Consider the following 20127-nt stretch of genomic DNA (forward strand, 5'->3'; position numbering starts at 1 on the left):
GACAATCTATTCTTTCTTTTAAGAAAAATCACCTTCATCTTTCCAATGAGTGGGCATTAAGAGAGAAATCATATTTTGAATAAAGAAAACAGTTTGCTACTGTTGGTACATATTATAAGAAATCTATTATCTATAATTAAGTAAAAATTGGAAAAAATTAAAGGGGCCAATTTGCCTATAAAAAAAACATTGTCCCCAGGTTCTCGTGCAATTAGAGGATACCACTGAACATAAACACCAAATCACGTGGACCTTACAGTCTGATTTTAGGATTCTGATGTTCAAATTACACATGGAATGGATCCCTATATAATTGTATTGTCTGGGATTATACCACAAAATATTTTGTCAATAGGGTTATTTTTGTGCAATAAAAAGTTGAATTACTGAAAGAAGCCCATAGGAAATAGTATTCACCTATAATTAATAATGTATAATCTAGAGAATGTTTCTATTTGTAATATGTCACCCAAAGAGTGCACGCCATGACCGAGCACTTTGACCATGAAGTGTTCGATAAATTTAGGAATGGTACTGATTAAGAGGCACCTCAGTTTCAGGGGGAATTCGTTTCTAATAAGTCCACCTATCATTTAAGTGAAAACAGACTAAATTACTCTGAAAGTATAATCAGAGATAAGCCAACAGCTCTGTTCAAAATTTTATACTCCTAGAAAGAGCCCACTTGATAATATTAATATTATTAAACCCACAGTGACTATTCATTGGCCAGTAATCTGAAAAACATTTGAATACCTGTTTAACTTTTCTCTTTGAAACACTTTCTGGAGGTGACAAGTTCAGTAAAATTACATATTTTTTTATCATGGTGATGAATATGCAACTATGTGATGATAAACAAAGCCATTGATTGTACACCAGGTATCGAATGTTTGGATACTAAGAATGTATGTGCTTGCACATTGTTGTAGTAATAAAAATTTTTTTAAAAGATGACATTATGAGATTAAAAAATTACATATTTTTTATTTCATCTAAGCTTAATGCAAGTCAAACAGGTGTTTCAATAGTATTACCTCTAAATTGTCTGATCCATAAATATAATGAGCATAACAAACACTAAAAGTCGAGTGAATCATAAATGAAGTGTGCCTGGGTCATGGCGTGCTGGCACCTGAGTGGCAGACAAGGATGGACAGCAGGGAACTAGAGCCAGTTTCAGGACTAAACCCCCATATGGGTCACTACTAATACAAACTAGAATACCCACAGAGGAATAGTGAACTTGGATTCAATTTTTCAGAATGCAGAGCCATCTAGTTGACCATGTGAGACATGGAAACAAGTTTTGGTTCCATGCAGTGATAAAACATAGGAAAGAAATCATCAACATGATTCCAAGAGACTTTATTTTGAAACAGATCCTAGTATACAGCTAGAGGGATCAAGATATTGAGAGGACTGCTCTACCCTTGAGGAAGACAATTGGCAAATTTAACCAGGATCAAATATGAGAGGGTTTGGGGGCAGGGATCCAACTCCAAAGGGAGGAGTAACTGAAATACAAATAAGGAACATGAGGCAGGATTTCAAGTAGGGATGAGCAACTGGTGAAGTTGATGGAAAGTATTCCTTGACTCTGAGTCCTTATCCCAGATACACTGACAATTGTGCTTATAGCAGATTTAGTTGTTCAAGATCATTTACTTTGATGATGATCTAGGATTAATATTGGAACTGAGGCAGAAGGACAATGAATGAGGCTGAGCAATAAATGAATGAAAAAAATGATTCAAGAAGAAATAACATAGACAATTCTATCATGAGGAATTGGAAAGTAACAGTTTATATCATCTAATGCAACAGATGAAACAAACAGTGTTTTGAGGGAAGTTTGAAGTCTATCTTACAGTCAGCGAATCATCCATCAATTTATGATTTATATTTTACTTAATTTCAAAAAATCTTCTATTTGCACAAGCTTAACAGAAAGCATACATGCAGGACTGCTAGTGTAATGATGGCTACACACTGAATTACCACCGTTTCCCCTTCTCTGTGAAATCATCCAAAAGCAACAAGAAGAATGGAGAAAAAATGTGAACTCCAATTTTGGTGAAACTTGGAAACAAGTTATAAGTTATCTATAATAGTGGTCAAAACAGCCAAGCATGAGAAAGTCATGTTAGAATATGTGGAGCTGTCAGGACCAAGATATTCTCCACGGTAGATCTCACAAATCACCAAAGATAACACACCTCTTGAAAGATCAAGGCGTGCACTGAGGAGACCAGTAGCTATATCCCTTGCCTGCAACAACATGTACAACCTACACAATGCATATATAACCTACCAAACACACACACACACAACTGACCTTGATCAACTTTGGGAAACTCTGAGAATTAAGCAGATAAACCAACTGAGAAGAGATCCTTCACATGGTGGAGCTCCGCTAGCCTGGCCTCTCATATATAAAACCTCCAGGAGGAGCTGGTGTTACCATTTCTTCTGCCCTTGGTTTCTGCGCTTTGCGCAGCACCCCGGACAGCGCCCTGCTGGGGGCAGAGCACATGGAGATTCACAAGCTCCGCAGTCCATAGCAGCCACTACGAGAAGGGTCCTGGGAAGAATTGCCACTTTCAGTAGAAAACAAGTGGCGGTTACTAGTTTTGATGACTTTGTACTTTGGATCTGAATTTGCTGCACCTTTCTTTATACTAAGACACCAACTGCTTAAGAACTAAGAATGTTTTAGTCCATCCACGAAATGGCTATGAAGAGAAGCATTTTAAAAAAGTGCAGTTCGGAAATACGGCTCAAACTGTTTAACGATATAGTATATTGGATATATTTGTAAGTAAACCTACTACAAGAACACCTTACCAAAAATAAACCTCTGGGAAAACCAATTTCATACAACGTTGACTAAATTTTTTAAGGATTCCATCACATTTTCTTTACAAATTTACTACTAAAAATCACTACAGACCCTGGATGATTAACGGTATGTGAATATATTATATATATCAACAAAATGGTATTAAAATTTTTTAAAATCACTGTAGAAACAAAGGAGCAAAATTTACTAACAATAAACTTTGTTAATAATTGTATTAATATGGATTAAAAATAAAAGGGAAACAAATGTTAAAATAAATTTAGCTGATTGAAATGTTAGTGATCAATGAAAGGGAGGGGTAAGGGATATGGTATGTATGAATTTTTTTCTGTTTTCTTTTTATTTCTTTTTCTGAATTGATGCAAATGTTCTAAGAAATGACCATGATGATGAACATACAATTATGTGCTGATAAAAAAATAACCCAATTATAACACTTAAGAACATGTTAGTTGCTGGAATCCAAATGAAACTTACTGCTAGTTCAAAAGAATTCGTGTATATATTAAAAGCTATGACTTCTTTTAAGATCTTTATTAATAACTCTTAATAATACCTGTTAATTATATCAACCAACAATACTGTTAATTTTTCCCTTTCAAGTCTGTAGATATAAATATAATCTTTCTTTCATCCCAAATAATAATAATAATAATAATTGTATTAAAGAATTCCATCAGAAAATTTGCAAAGAAAAATTGTGTACAAGTACTCAGCTATTAATTTTAAAAACAGAGTTAAATTCTCATCTTTAAGAGGGGAAAACCACAAAGCAGAAACGAAACAATTCAGGTAGGTGATGATAAGCAATAGTAGGAGATGAAACATGAACTAATGACCTTTTTAGTGGTATAGAAGAAAAAGAAAATCAGATGAATTCACCACAAAAATAAAGATGAAATTGAAAGGTCAAAGTGAGAAAGATATTATAGAAAATATTCTAAGAATCAAGCAAGATGTAAACTACAAAAATGTATAAAACTAAATAGAAAAAAAAGTAAATGAAAATAAAGAAAAATCTTAAAAAGGATTAGGTAGAAAATGATGCTAATGGAAGATAGGAAAAAGAGATTTAACATATGCATAAAAGGGAGAGGGATTTGAAAAGCTCAAGTATTTAAAAACATAATTCAAGGAAACTTCCCAAATTTATTTAAAAGATCATCTGACTCTCTGTATCAGGTACATGTAAGTCAGGAAAAACTGACCCCAAGTAGTCAGATTCATATATAGGGTAGGAAAGTCATCAGACTGTAAAGATAAATTCTTAGGAACCCAGACAAATAATCAAGCCACGTATAAGGACCTAGACTTCTCACAACATAATTCAACACCAAAGATGATGGAACAACTGCTGTAATATACTCAAGAGAAAAAAATTACGAAACTAGGATTTCCCATTCACTCAAGCCACATTTAAGAATAAAGCTTAGACAGAGAGTCCACAATATAAAATAAATCCAAAAATATCACTCTTTAGGAATCACCTGATGGTGAACTTCATTCAGCCAAGAGACGACTAGAAAAAAAACATAACAAAAATACTAATGATGAGCGTCGAATAGATTTATTGGCATAGCTATAATCAAAACCTAGAGGAATGAGCATGTCAGAGGAAAATGGAAAGGCCTTGCTTAAGTCATGTAACTATGATAAAACTAGCACAAATTCAGAGGTGAAGGGTAGAAGATGGAAAATAGAATAAGTAAAATAAATGACTTATCTGTAATACCTGATAATAAAAGGATATCATTAAAAGATCTTCTTTTAAGATCAATTGAAGCATAAGTATGTTTAAGAGGATATAATAAACTCTAAAAGATATAAAGATTGACTGAAATTGACAAGTGATTAAGACAGAGGAAGATGGAAGAAGAAATGCACAAATTCCATAGAAGAATAAGATAATGCATAAAGAAACAGAATATTATAGGTTTTATGTACAGTTATAATTAGAGATAAGCAAAGGAACAAAAATTCACATACTCTTAAATATACATGAACAGCATACAAAAAATAAAGCAAAATCAACAAGCCACATAGTAAAAAAGACTTAAAAATAGCTATAAAGAACAGAAAATATAAAATAAAGAATTCATACCATATACAACTTTTATAACCACAGTGATAATTAGGCTAAATTTACTAATCAAATATGAAATAATTTCATATTATATCATAAAATGAAACCCAACCCTATACCATAAACATATAACATACATACACATATCATACAAAGAAGGCTTCAAACTTAACAATAAGAGAACCCAACTATAAAATGGGCAAAATATCTGAACAGTCATCTCACCAAAGAAGATACAGAGATGTCAGAAAACATATGAAAACTGTTCATCATTATATGAAATCAGGGAATTACAAATTAAACGACAATGAGTTAACAATACACCTTTGGCCAAAATCCAAAACACTGATAACACCAAATGCTGGTGAAGATGTGGAGCAACAGGAACTTCCACTCACTGCTGGCGGGAATGAGAAGTGGTATATACAGACACTTTGGAAGACAGCATGGTGGTCCCTTATTAAAATACTAAACACAGGCTTTCCACATGATCCAGCAATTGTACTCCTGGGTATTTACCCAAATGAGTTGAAAACTGATGTCCACCTAAAAACCTGTACAGCATCTTTGCTCATAATTGGCAAAATCTGGAAAACAATCAAGATGCCCTTCAAAAGGTGAATGTATAAACAAACTGTGATATATCTATACAATAGAGTATTATTCAGTGATAAAACAAAATGAGTTATCAAACATGAAAAGACATGAAAGAGCCTAACTGCATATTTAGTGAAATACGTCATTCTGAAACATCCACATAATGTATAATTCCAATGATATGACATTCTGGAAAAGACAAAACCGTATAGAGATAGTTAAAAAAATATATACTAGCTATCAGTGGTAGGGAGGCAGGGAATAAGGGTTGAATAGGTGGCGTGCAGGGTATTTTTTGGGTAGTGAAATTCTTCTGAATGATACTATAAGGTGGATACATGACATTATGCATTCATCAAAACCCAGAGACTGTACAACACAAAGAGTGAACTCTAGTGTAAATTACTGACTTTAGTTAATAATAATAGTGCATCAATATCGGTTCAATTTTAAATGCACCATAATAACAAGGCAAGATGCTAATAATTGAAACTGTTGGGAATGGTGGGGCAGAATAGGGATATGCAGAAAACCTCTGTACTTTCCGCTTAACTTTTCTGTAAACCAAAAACTGCTCTAGAAATAAAGCCAATTTTTCTAAAAAGGCTCACCTAAAATAAGTTGTCTCTGAAAGGCAGACATAAATAATAAGAAATCAGGAGTCACTGTCTTAAAATACTGAAATAAGACAGCAATAAGGGAAGACTAGGCCTATCATGTAAGAAAAAGCAGTTTTGTACTTAAAACAGAGTGATGCCGCATCATGAAACCAGACAAGTGGAACAAAACTTGAAAGTCCAAAATTAAACTCTATACATATTAAACTTTAAAATATGATCAGGTGGCATAAAAATTATGGGGAAAAGATAGACTATCCAAAACAGTTTTTGGAGAAGTAGGTAGTCATTTGACAAAAATAAATTCCAAAAGAATCAAAGATTTAAATCATAAATATAATGGAAAGAAAAGCATGGAATTTCTTTATAACTTTGGAATAGGGAAAATCTTTCTAACCATGACTTAAAATCCAGTAGTAGTAAAAAATATTGATACATTAAATACAAATTTCTGTACAGCAAAAAATATAAACAACATCAAAAGGCAAAATTATAAAATACTTGGAACCTGTATCACAATTGAAGTTCAAATCTTTCTACTATGTAAACTGCCCAAGAAAAATTAATAATACAATAGAAAAAATGAAAAGATAATCTAAACACTGGAAACTGAAAAGGATCTCAAAGGTAGGAAAAGATATTCAACCCCACCCAATATGTAATTAATATAAAATAAAGCCCTGCTGATAAATTATTTTACCTATCAGATTGGGAAAAATCAAAATACTTGATAATATACTTTCTTGAGAAAACACTCCAACACTGCTATTGGGAAGGCACTCTAGCAGCATTTACCAAAATACAAGTACACACATCTTGTCCCAGAAATCCACATTGAAGAATTTATCCTTTACTAGTACAGAGGCAAAAGGACATGTACCCAATTGTTAACTGAAATATCTTTATAATTGAAAAATATTGGAAACGATCTAAATGCCAATCAACATGAAACTGATTAAATAAATTATGGGCATCTATGTGATGGAATTATCTATAACCATAACAGAAAATGAGAAATCTCATATAATTATAGAGAAAGGTTTCCATCGGTTATTTATATATTTGATGTTACGTGGAAAATGCAACATGCAGAACAAGGCACTTGATATACTACCATTTGTGTATAAAGGGGATGAGAATAAAATTAATCTGCATTTTCTCCTATAGACATTTAAAGATTCTCTGGCAAGATAAAAATGGGGTGATGGGAACTCAATATGTAAGCACAGGTATGAGAAGGAGACTTCTCACTGTATATATTCATCTTACCCTTTTGGATATTTGAATTATATAATAGTGTTACCTATTTAAAGATGAAAGCATTTCTAAATATAAATTAAAATATACTTAATTTTACAATATTTAAACATACAATTATTAATAATCTAAATATTCAATATAAAGATAAGTGCAAAAGAGCCATATTATGAGTAGAAATTATGGAAATGGAAAAAAGTACTAAAAAAGAACGCTTAAGATGGCTCCTATTTTATGGCACAAAATTCAGTTTAAATTTTCTGGCAGTCAAAGAACGAAGAGTTACATAACTATCATTACTCATAACCAAAAGCATATTGTCTAATTTCCCTACTATGAATGACCTCGCCAAGTAGGTCCCATAGGGCAAAAACTTGGGATAGGAATACCTCTTACCTACAGTTTTTAATACATTTAAATGCAGAGGTGAGAAAAAATAAAAGTAAATAGTATGGTACTTTGTTCTGTGTCAGCTTAACTAAGCTGGGACCAAACTTCCCAGAAAATATTTCCCTGTAGGACTCCAAGTTAGATTTAGCCAAAAGAAATATTTGAGTTAAAGTTGGATGCCGGAAATGACATAGCTGCCACTACTCCCTAAAGGTATATGTGTATGTGCTGAGAGACAAAGTAGAGATGCCAGTGAATTCCAACTTTTCCCACTCTCCCCCACTCCAATTCTGCTTCCTAAATGCCAGCCTGCTTATCAACAGCCACCCAAGAACCACCACCAGACACAGAAGCAATAGCCTTCCTTAGACATCACCATCCCAACAGCTGGATGAACATGGTTTCCAATATTCCTTTGCAAATTCCAACTGATCTCTCATGCCAGTATTTCTCTCATCCTCTGATCCTCCAACTACCCCTTTTGGACCTCACTTCCCCAGCTTTTTCTAGCAAGGTCTTATTCCTATAATAAATCCCTACTTGATAATGTTCACTGTTTTTCCGCTTTCTTAATTAATCATGGCTGAAATCATTGGTATGGGTCGGGGTTAGCAGTCCTAAAACACATGTCCAAAAAGGATGTAGTATAATGGCCTGAGTATTGAATTAGGCAAGAACCAGAGAAGAAAGGCCAACAGATTGAAGAAAGAAGTAGGTAAGAAAAAGGAACAGAGGGCCAAGCAGACAAGCAAAAAGATCTAGGAGGGGAGTGTTTTTTTATGGGGGGAGGGAAAAACAGGGTACAATATACATGCTATAAAATAATGATGCCACCTTAATCTGTCTCTAGTTCCCAAAACTGCATTTGCCCGGGGTACTCTTCAACTTTCCCATTTGCTTCAAGGTATGCAGCTATTTTCTGCCCCTCCTTATCTCAATCTGGAATGAGAAATCCAAGGTCAGAAATTCCTCCTCTACCCTCTACCCTGTATTTTTCCAGTGAGAAACTTTACATAAATTCCTTAAGACAGAGAAATTTATTTGCTTGCACCAAACTAAATTGTATCTCTTATAAAACTATAGAGGCACCAGGTCCACATAATAAACACTGCTTCCAATAGTTGGGTTTAAATTCACAGAAACTTTCTTCATAGCCATTTCTGGCTGATTCAACCTGAAAGCATCCTGCTTTATCATGGATTAAGAATGAATTTCAATGGGGGAATTAACAAATTTAGTCCAAGAATACAGATTTCTGATAATCTAACTTAACATGGAGTTTGAGTTTAGAGACCAGCACATTGGTTCAACTGAGAGGTACTCACTAACCTCATGGGAATGGTATTGATGATAATAATTAAAAACTAACTACTTGGAAGAGCTGTGTGCCAAGAGATTTACATGGACCATCTCATTTAAGCCTCAAACATCCTATGGTGTAATGTATAATGAATTCCTAGATGCAATTCAATGCCAAAAGATTAACACTGCAGTATGACAACTGACCAAACCTACTTAACTGCCAATCCTAGGATAGAGAAACAAGGGGGTGGGAGGTGTTTCCACATAGGAAGTAGAGGTAATAGGTCAAGAAAGGGAAAAATGAATGTATTTCCAAGTCACTCAGAAACTTTTACGCAGGTACAAGAAATTTTGGGACACAAGATTGTTTAATAGGAGATGCTTATTTTATGTTTATTGTTAGAAACCAAAGCTCTGTGTGGAATCTTGAATTTATGTTGGAGGAAGAGAAGGTAGGAAAGCATATACCTGTTTCTTCTTTCCCAAATCCCTTTTCTCATTCCTGAACTGCAGGAGACTAAACCCCCTGGGGCTTTGGTGACCCTATCACTGGGGTATGTTTATTTGATGGCTGATTTTGTACTGGGTACTTTTCTTTCTGCTATCATTTTGTAACACATACCAACCCTTTCCACTTCCCCTTTCTTTCCCTCAGATAACACAATGAATAAATAAAGATTTATTGGAACTGAAAAAAAAAAGGAAATCCAAATACATTATGTTAGCTTCCAGACACCTAAATGCAAAGCTCACATGCTGCTATAAAATTGAATAATTTTGTTTTCTTACATAAATGAAAGGCAGTTTCATCTGTACATTAAGATGCACTGCTGAAGAATATGTAAATTAGATCTAAATTTTACACTTAGCACCTTTTCTAATATTCAAAACATGTGCTTTACATAAAAAAAATATTTGCTGGAACAGGAAGTCATACATTTCAGTTCTTCTAAAAACTACCTTGTTATAAAAACAGAATCTGAAAATAAGAGGATCTAGGACACAATTCTGTTGATAACACTTAATTCTGGAATTTTACCTGCAAGGCACTATTTCTTTTCATTCTGGTAGTCATGGTAGCATTACAATCAACACTTCTTTGAAGAACAAATCCTAGAATACAAATCAGGATCATCAAGATTGGCACATAGAGGGCTCTTATCTAAGGAATTCAAGATCAGTAAATTCTAAAGTTAATCATATATTGAATTGAAGGAATCAAAGATAGGTAAATTCTAAGGAATGAAAGATAAATCTTGCCCTCTGTGTTCCTCAGCACTGCCTACAGCAGAGGTAACCATCTCCTATCTGGCATCGCAGCTGCCCTCAGATCCCTCCTGAAGCCCAACATGGTCAAAAAGGGCACCACAAAGCATCTCCAGCACCAGTCAGACAATATGTCAAAATGAAGTATATACTGCAGACACCACTGCCTGCCACCACACTCCAGCTTCCACAGTCATGGTCAACCCCAACGTGTTCTCTGGCATCGCTTTCGAAGGCAAGCCCTTGGGACACGTCTCCTTCCAGCTGTCTAGAAACAAAGTTCCAAAGACAGCAGCAAATTTTCATGCTCTGAGCACTGATGAAAAAGATTTTGGAATTATTCCTAGGTTTATGTGTCAGGGTGGTGACTTCATGCACCATCTATGGGAAGAAGTTTGATGAGAACTTCATCCTGAAGCGTACAGGTCCTGGCATCTTGTCTATGACGAATGCTGGACCCATTACAGTTTCAGCTTTCATCTGCACAGTAAGTCTGAGTGGTTGGGTGGCAAGTATGTGGTCTTTGGCAAGATGAGAGAGGGCATGAATATTGTGGAAGCCTAGAACGCTCTGGGTCCAGGAATGGGAAGGCCAGCAAGAAGATCACCACAGCTAACTGTGGACAAATCTAATAAATTCGATTTGTGCATTGTCTTAACCACCAGACCATTCCTTCTGTAGCTCAGAAGTGTGTTCCACCTCCACTGGTTTGCCTCAGTATCCTATCATTGTGCTCCTGCTGCAGTTCTTTGGACTCTACATTATCCTCCCCTTCCAAGTTTAGCTGGATTGTAGAGTTAAGCTTATGACTATGAAATAAAAGCTTAAACAACCAAAAAAATTAACTATATGTTGTAAAGTTTTCTAGATTGTAAGCTCTTATAGCAGTCACATCTATTTCTGAGTTGTAACCATTAGAACATATGTCTAAATTCTGTGATGCCAAGTTCTTCATGTAAAACCTGAACTTGGGGTATCTGTGTGCTTGGGTTTGCTAAAGCTCCCGGAATGCAACATACTAGAAATAGAACAGCTTTTTTTTTTTTTTTTTTTGTATGCTATATGGTGGGGTCACATTCCGTTCTTTTTCCATGTGACTATGCCATTATTGCAGCACCATTTGTTGAATTTTTGTTTGGTTGGGTTTTATTTTTGTTTGCTTGCTTGTTTGTTTTTTGGGGAACTGCATGTACTGGGAATTGAACCCGCATCTCCCTCACGGCAGGTGAGAGAATTCTACCACTGAACTACTCTCGCACCCCACTGGAACAGCTTTTAAAAAGGAAATTTATTAAGCAACAATTTTACAGTCTCAAGGCTATAAAAATCTCCAAACTAAAGCACCAGGGACAGATACCTTGACTGAAGAAAGACCAATGGGTCCAGAACACTTCTGTCAGCTGGGAAGGCATGCGGTTGGGGTTTGCTTGGGACTTTGGCCTCCGGTTTCCACAGCTTTCCTTCTGCATCTCCAAACATCTAGGTCTCATATCGGCTTTATCATATCTGTTCTCCAACAGTCTGCAGCTAACGTTTCTCCAAAATGCTTCCCCTTTTAAAGGACTCTAGTAAACTAATCAAGACCCACGTTGAATGGATGGAGCCACATTTCCATCTAATCAAAAGGCCACATCCACAATAGGTGTGTCACATCTTCATGGAAGTAATCTAACCAAAAGTTTTCCACACTAAGCAATCATCTGGCCCCACAAGATTGGATCAGGATTAAAACATGGCTTTTCTGCAGTACATAATAATTTCAAACCAGCACACTTTTGACACCTGAGACTCAGAGCTACAGTCTTACATTAATGACTTGCATTAAAATCAAATTAATCCATATAGTAACTTAATCTGAAAAGGAGATCAGATTTCAACGAAAGATATGAATGAAGCCAATCTGGTTAGGATTAAGGTAGGCCAATCTAAAGTATAAAGGATGATATTGATTGTATTTTAATACGTCAACTTCTGTGGAAAACTAAAGATGTTTATTTGGTGCAAAATTTATATTTTCAGTAGCACATTAATTTAATTTGTATAGTCAGTTTATTCAAACACCACAATTACATGGAAATTTGAATAGGGAATGAGATCTTGTTGGTATATACAGGTGAGTGTGAAGCTCTGATACATCCCATGTAATCTGGGCAGAAGATAAAAAAGTATTTGCAAAATCCCCTTGAGGGACTGGGGTAAAATGTGGAACTATTAAACCTCCCCACCTGGGGAACTCCTTATACTCTCACAAGCATTGGGGACTATCAATTTAATAGGCCAAGCCTTCGATCCTGGGGCTTGTCCTTATGGAACTTATTCCTAAAAGGAGAAGCTAAGACTACTATTTTAGTTTGTTAATGCTGCTGGAAAGTAATATACTAGAAATGGAGTGGTTTTTAAAAAGGGAATTTATTAAGTTGCAAATTTACAGTTCTAAAGCCATAGAAATGTCCAAACTAAGGCATTCAGAGAAAGATACCTTAATTCCAAAGAAAAGGTCGCTGATATTCGGGCTTTATCTCTCAGCTGAAAAGGCATATAGTGACGGCTGCTAGGTTTCTCTACCAGCTTCTTCAAACCGCTTCCCCTGGGGTGTTTTACTTCTGCATCTCCAACGGTCTCTGGCTAGGTGGTCTCTATCGGCACTAAAGCTTTTTCCAAAATGCTTCCCTCTTAAAGGGCTCCAGTAAACAACCCCACCCTGAATGGGTAGAGATATGTCTCCATAGAAACCACCTAATCAAATCTTACCACTCACAATTAGGTGGGTCACATCTGCAGGGAAACAATCAAAAAGCTCCCACCCTGGGTGGGCCACGGTGGCTCAGCAGGTAAGAATGCTTGCGTGCCATGCCCATGGACCCGGGTTTGATTCCCGGTGCCTGCCCATGTATTAAAAAAAAAAAAAAAAATGCTCCCACCCAGCAATACTGAATGAGGGTTAAAAAACATGGCTTTTCTGGGGTACAAACAGTTTCAAACCAGTACAACTATTTATAATTATGTCTAAAAGTCACCCTGAAAGAACCTCTTTTGTTGCTCAGATACGGCTCCTCTCTCTAAGCCAGCTCCACAGATAAACTCACTACCCTCCCCCAACATGAGACATGACTCCCAGGAGTATAAACCTTGTGGCAATGTGGGATATGACTTCCAGGGATAAACCTGGCCCTGGCATGATGGAGTTGAAAAAATATTCTCAACCAAAAGGGGGAAAATAAATCAAAATAAAGTTTCAGTAGCTGAGAGATTTCAAATAATAGTTGAGAGGTCATTTTGGAGGTTATTCTTATGCATTATATAGATATCCCTTTTTAGGCTGGGGTATACTGGAGTAACTACAAGGAAATGCCTGAAACTGGTAAACTGTAATCCAGTAGCCTTGATGCTTGAAAAGGACCGTATAACTATATAGCTTTTACAATGTGACCATGCGATCATGAAAACCATGTGACTGATTCCCTTTATCCAGTGTATGAAGAGTCAGAAAAAAATTATTATTTTAAAAATAAATAAATAATACAGTGGGATGGGGTCATGGGATGTTTTGGGTGATCATTTTTATTTTTATTCTATTTTTAATGTTTTTGGAATAATAAAAATGTTCAAAAATCGATGGAGATAATAAATGTGCAACTATATGATGATCCTGTCAACTACTGATTATATACTTTGGATGATTATATGGTATGTGAAAATATCTCAGTAAAATTGCATTTAAAAAAAATTAAGCATAACTGGCCAAAACCCAGGGGCATTGACTACAGGATGCAGAGAAGATTCAAGAGCTAGCTCTTGATGCCTAACACTGGTTATGGAAACAAGAAAACAAAGCAAATGCTGCTGAGCAGCTTCCAAAATTTCCTGGTCCACAATGTCAAGAAGCTGGAAGCGCTACTGATGTGCAATAAATCTTACTATGCTGAGACTGCTCGCAACATTTCTTCCAAGAACCACAAAGCTATCGTGGAAAGAGCACCCCAGCTGGCCATCAGTCACCAATCCAATGCCCAGCTGCACAGCAAGGAAAATGAATGAACAGCTCATTTGCAAGTTTTATTTATGTGAAATAAAGCAATAAAAAGTAAAAAAAAAAAAAAAAAGGACAAATCTTCAATTTCTATGGTTAATTAATGTCTACAGAATCAAAGATCAATAAACTCTAAAATTAATCTTAAACTTGGCTTTTCTCAATCAAGTGAAAAAGAACAAATTAAACTGTAATAAAATACTGTGCCAAAAATCAACTTGTTTCTCATCTAGGATATTAGATTGGGAGTCCCAGATCTGCTGTTTATTGAGCATGAAGCCAGACTACAGATGTGAGAGGATATACAGTAGTCTGATGGTTTAAAATTTAGGACAGAGAACATTTTTTTCCTGTAATTTTACCTTTAATATGCTTTTATTAAACAACTATTTTTTAATTACTTTGCTTCTTTGATGACACAGAAGTTGGGAAGACATCTAAAAGCAAGTTAAATGACAGAGAAAAGCAATCTTGGAAATCAAAATTTGTCATAATTATTTAAGATACTCAAATTTGAATAATCAACCACTAGTGTCATTTCTGTACTAACTGTATATTCAACCAACACACACAGAGCCATAATACATAGTGAGGTTTCAGAAATAAATGCAACAGATTCCCTGGCTGAAGCAGCTCTTAATATGGCAAAACAAGGAAGGGGTTGGAGGAGGCCCAAATATAGCTTTCTAAAACATTAATTAGTGGGCCATCTAGAAAAAAGGTTCTTGATTGATAATTATCTATCACTGTTCCAGTTAATATGTTGCGCATAAGATTAAAAAGTTCAAAAACAAGAGACTGTCCTTAAGATTTCCTGAGATAATGCTAAACAATTTTTCTAAAAATACAAGGTTTTTAACCAAGATGGTTCAGCTGCAAAATGAGAAAATACAAATTTTCTCAGGCTTCTAACTGAAGTATGAAGACTCAGACTTCTCACTAAATAAGAAAGGCAAGCTAATTAATTTATGAGTTCTTAACATACTATTAATGCAAACACCACCATTTTAAATCTGGGACTCAGCCATTTCATTTTCTATACAGACCCCCAAAATTAAGAAATTACCTTACAATACAAACCTGTTGGTCGCCCTTAGAGATGCTGCAAGATAAACGAGAACTGGATAGTATTTGGTACTATATAGTTTGAAACCTCTTTGCACTTTAAGACAGGACCTTCTCCCTGGGGATAAAGAACAAAGGGACTGCCACATAGAATTAGATCATGTTCTTGCTTTTGTTTCTTTAAAGGTGCAAGGAAATCAGGAGTCTTTCCCAGTGTGTTACGTGTCCAATAATCATTAACCTCACCACTCCAAAAGAGATTTCCCGCAATAAAAGTACAGCAATTAATACTCTTCATTTTCTTCTCATCTTTTTTAAAGTACAATTCAAGTGGCATATTTGAAGAAACTTTGATATAGAAACACGTTAAGCAAAGACCTGACCACAGGAGCAGAAAAAAAGACATGACAACATCTATCAATTACAATAATCCGGGAGAGAGGGGATTGAGGCAAGTCTCAGTGGAAGGGCAGAGGATGGACAAAAACAAGAGATGCTAAGTAGGTAGAACTGAAATGGCTTAGAGGTTAATCGGAATTGGAATTAAGGGAGGAGTCAAATCCTATTTGGGTGACAGCCGAAGATCCTATTTAAACTCAAAGTCAGATCATGTCACCCTGCGCTGAACCTTCCAACTGTTCCCTTCTTATTCAGAGTCTTCACCTCATCTCCTAATGTTGGCCCTTTTGGTCTCTCTGCACCAGCCACACTGGCCTCCCTGCTATCGCTCAAACAACCCAAGCATGCCATAGGGTCTCTGCACTGACCATTCTCATCACTTGGAGTAATCTTCCTCAAATGTCTACTTTACCAACTCCCTCATCTCCTTCAAGTCCTTGCTTAAATGTTAACACCTCAACATAGCCTATATTCACCACTCTTCTTTAAATTCCAACTCCCCTCCCAGTATCCTCAATCTCCTTTTCCCTATTTTATTTTTCATAGCCCTCAACATCTTCTAACAAATGGGGAGCTTTTACATCATGTTTATTTTCTATTTTCTTACTGAGGTTGAGAATAGGAGAGAGAAGATTTAGAAAAGGGACGAAATGGTTGGTTCATTTTGTAACACACTGAGCTTGCAGTGTCCATGGCCATCTACACAGAAATACTCAGTGAACAGCTGAATGTACAGTCTGTAATGCAGACGAAACCTATGGAGTTAGAAGTTAGATGTCACTAGCATACAGGGAGTAGTTTAAGCCATAGGTACAGGTAAGATTGCCCACAAAAATATGTGTCACTGCAGTAAGAATTCTTAAGAAGAGGCAAAAGAAACTGTGGTTATCTTAAATTAGAAAGTACTTTATTGAACAACAACCAAGGACTCACAGTTTAAGTGGAGTTTGGAAACCAAAATTGGAAAATGGACGGGAACTAAGTTAATTACAGATTCCCAAGAAAAAGCAAGCATAACAATCTTGGCACTGCTAGTTCTGCCAGATACTGAGGCCAACACAGGAGACTGTGCTTGCCCCTGAATACCCAGTCTAGCATTATGAATAAATTATAACCATTCCTCCACCTCTACATTTACTCAAAGACCCAGAATTAAACATCAAGTTTGCCAATCCTGGTCCCTTGACCATGCCCTGCCTGTCACCGGGTAGGAAGAAGGACCCTCTCCATCCCTGTCTCCTTCCATCGTGCATACAAACAGAGATTTCCCCACGCAAAACGGAGGTTTGAAGGCTGAGCTGCCACATAAACCCAACACATGTACACCTCAAAGTATAGAATGAAGAGAGGAAAAAGCACAGAAAACCTTGTGCTCACTACATCATAAAAGAAAGATGGTGCTATAAGAACCAACAACGAAGTTTTTAAGGAAAAGTCCAAGAAATAAGGAGTGTGAACAAACAAAAAGTGATATTACCAAAGGTAAAAGAAAAAGTCAAAATTTTCAAGTGTCGCTGGGAGTTCAAGTCACATAAATTCAGGGAAGTAATCATTAGATTGGCTTTATTAAGAAACGTTCAGACAGAATGATTTCGACAAATTTCAACTGCGTAGGAAATTAAAAGGAAGTAAAGAGAAGACAGTGAGTACACACAAATTATTACCATAAGTTCATAATTACATGTCTCAGCTTCTCCACTTCTTGAAATAGATGTAGAATAAATATCTCTTCAGGCAAAAAGATAGTCACCTGAATGTTGTTTTATATGCAGTTTATGTTTGGACAAATTGAATGTCCAAAATTAGGATTTTGATTATACACACATCTGTTCATTAGAATATCACATAGCCATTTAAATTATAGGGTAAAAAGTAATATATTCAGGTGAAAAATCTGAACACGACTCATTGTTGAATAGACAAAACCTGAAATACTAAGTTGTTAAAATGTTTTCCAAAAATTTAACTAATTAAAATACACAGAAACAGTCTATGTATTTGTAACATTTAGGATGTTTGGGCCATAAATAACAGAAAACCAAATTCTAACAGGGTTATATCATAAGGCTTTTTCTTAGCTTATCCATCAGGGAGGGAATCTTTGGGTGGGACAACACCAACTGCACAGTGGTAAATTCAGCTGTTCAGGGAGAATATCAAGGAGCTTTCTTTCCAGTCTTTCACCTTGATCTTAAAGTCCATCATTTGTAATAAAATGTACTGATCCTTCTCTAAGGGTGTTTCTGGAAGGAAAGGGGCTGTAGCCACACTATGTCAAGTAAATAACTTCTCTTGTCACTGTCATCAATCTAATTCTTGGCCCCAATGATTCTTTCCATTTCGATATGAAATCTGTAGCTACATTTGTCAAAGAAGACGAGAGCCCCCTCTCTAGTGCATTGTTTCTTAAATATCTAAATTAACACCTTTTATAGGTGTTAATACTTTGGAGAGGTCACAAACTTCAGCAAATGGAGCATATGATAAAATAATATAATAATATAAATATGAAGAACACAAAAACGGTAAAATCTTCTTTAAAATTCCCTCTTTTCTACATAACTCTAAATGAATAATGCATATTTCTTACAGGATACTTCATTTCAATAAGTGAGAAGGCTCATTAGCAGAATTTTGTATTAATTTTATGTTTTGGATCAATAAAAATGCAAATTAATGTTCAAAATGTCCTTTGAAATTCAGGGAAACAATTTTATGTATACCTAAATTATAAAAGAGCAATAAATTAAAAGACCAAAAGAAATTAAAATATTTTAAGGCAAATATTGAATATACAATGCCAGGCTGGAAAAAATGTTAAAATATTATACCTTATACCTATTTCACGCTTATGGAATAGATTATGATTACTAAACGCATACCCTTCATACAAGAAATAAAGCAAGTAATACAGAGTATATGCTTGTATGTGTGTGGCTCATCTCTCTCATTTCCAAAAAGATATTAAAGCTGACAGCAAATGACAAATACAAAAAAGCATAAAAATGAGTTAAAAAAAAAAAAAAAAACAGAACAAGAGCCGCTGATGAAAAGGTAGAGGAGTGCTACCAAGAAATTTCATTAAGCATAGTTTCTGCGATTAGAAAAAATAACTATGCACCAAGACAAAAACGATGCTTAGAAAGTCAGTTCTCTTTCTCTTTGAACTAACCATGAGGATAGACATGCGCATTGCTGTAGTGAGGAGAGAAAATATGTGGCTCAGGTAGACTTTTATGAGATAAATTGTTTTATGCGAATTTTCAACAAACCAAGCAACCCTGGATGAATTGTGGTGCAATTAAGTTTTTTCTTCTCGTACCTCCCTTTTGAGTATTTCCATGAACTCAGAACTTGGGCCCCTGGAAATGAAGCTTAACAAGGTTACTTAAATAAAGCAATGATTCCCCAAACCATTCATGAGAATAAGGTGTGGCGTTTCAGAGACTGAAACTTTGATTTCAGTAGCCCCCAGGTGGTTAGGAAGCTTTGTCAACTTCACTAACAATCTCTATTTTCCTTTTGGGGTATCTTCACACAACAGGGAGTGCTTTGGAGCACCTAAAATGCAAATACATAACCAGTGTTGTTCTAATTATTCAATAACATATACACATTCTAGAAAATAAACAGATAAGAAAAAATGTAATTCCCTATGATCAATACCACCACACAATAGTCACTTGTGCTATTGTCTTTCTATGAATGCAAAAAAACAAAAGGTAGGATTTAACATATATACTTACAATACATATATAACATATAGTTTTTTTATTATTAATTAAAGAAAAAAAGAAATTAACACAACATTTAGAAACCATTCCATTCTACATATGCAATCAGTAATTCTTAACATCATCACATAGATGCATGATCATCATTTCTTAGTACATTTGCATCGATTTAGGAAAAGAACTAGCAAAACAACAGAAAAAGATATAGAATGTTAATATAGAGAAAAAAATAAAAATAATAATAAAAAAGACACAAACAAACAAAAAAAAAAACTATAGCTCAGATGCAGCTTCATTCAGTGTTTTAACAAAATTACATTACAATTAGGTATTATTGTGCTGTCCATTTTTGAGTTTTTGTATCTAGTCCTGTTGCACAGTCTGTATTCCTTCAGCTCCAATTACTCACTATCTTACCCTGTTTCTAACTCCTGCTGGTCTCTGTTACCAATGACATATTCCAAGTTTATTCTCAAATGTCGGTTTATATCACTGGGACCATACAGTATTTGTCCTTTAGTTTC

The 20127-nt window shown here is 35.4% G+C and overlaps 1 long non-coding RNA gene and 1 pseudogene across 2 annotated transcripts in view; one reads left to right on the plus strand and one right to left on the minus strand.

Annotated features, from left to right (window-relative positions):
• Window positions 1-20127, minus strand: part of LOC143662001 (uncharacterized) — a 79147-nt gene that overhangs the window by 21964 nt on the left and 37056 nt on the right. Inside the window, exon 1 of one of the 2 annotated variants that reach the window (XR_013165075.1) lies at window positions 10149-10386. The exons of the other annotated variant lie outside the window; for it this stretch is intronic. This is a non-coding gene — a long non-coding RNA (uncharacterized LOC143662001). Of the gene's footprint in view, window positions 1-10148; window positions 10387-20127 lie in introns of those variants that run through there. 2 annotated transcript variants of the gene reach the window in all.
• LOC143662735 (large ribosomal subunit protein eL32 pseudogene) lies at window positions 10417-14413 on the plus strand (annotated as a pseudogene).

Source organism: Tamandua tetradactyla, chromosome 18, assembly GCF_023851605.1.
Source record: "Tamandua tetradactyla isolate mTamTet1 chromosome 18, mTamTet1.pri, whole genome shotgun sequence".
NCBI classification, from domain to species: Eukaryota; Metazoa; Chordata; class Mammalia; order Pilosa; family Myrmecophagidae; genus Tamandua; species Tamandua tetradactyla.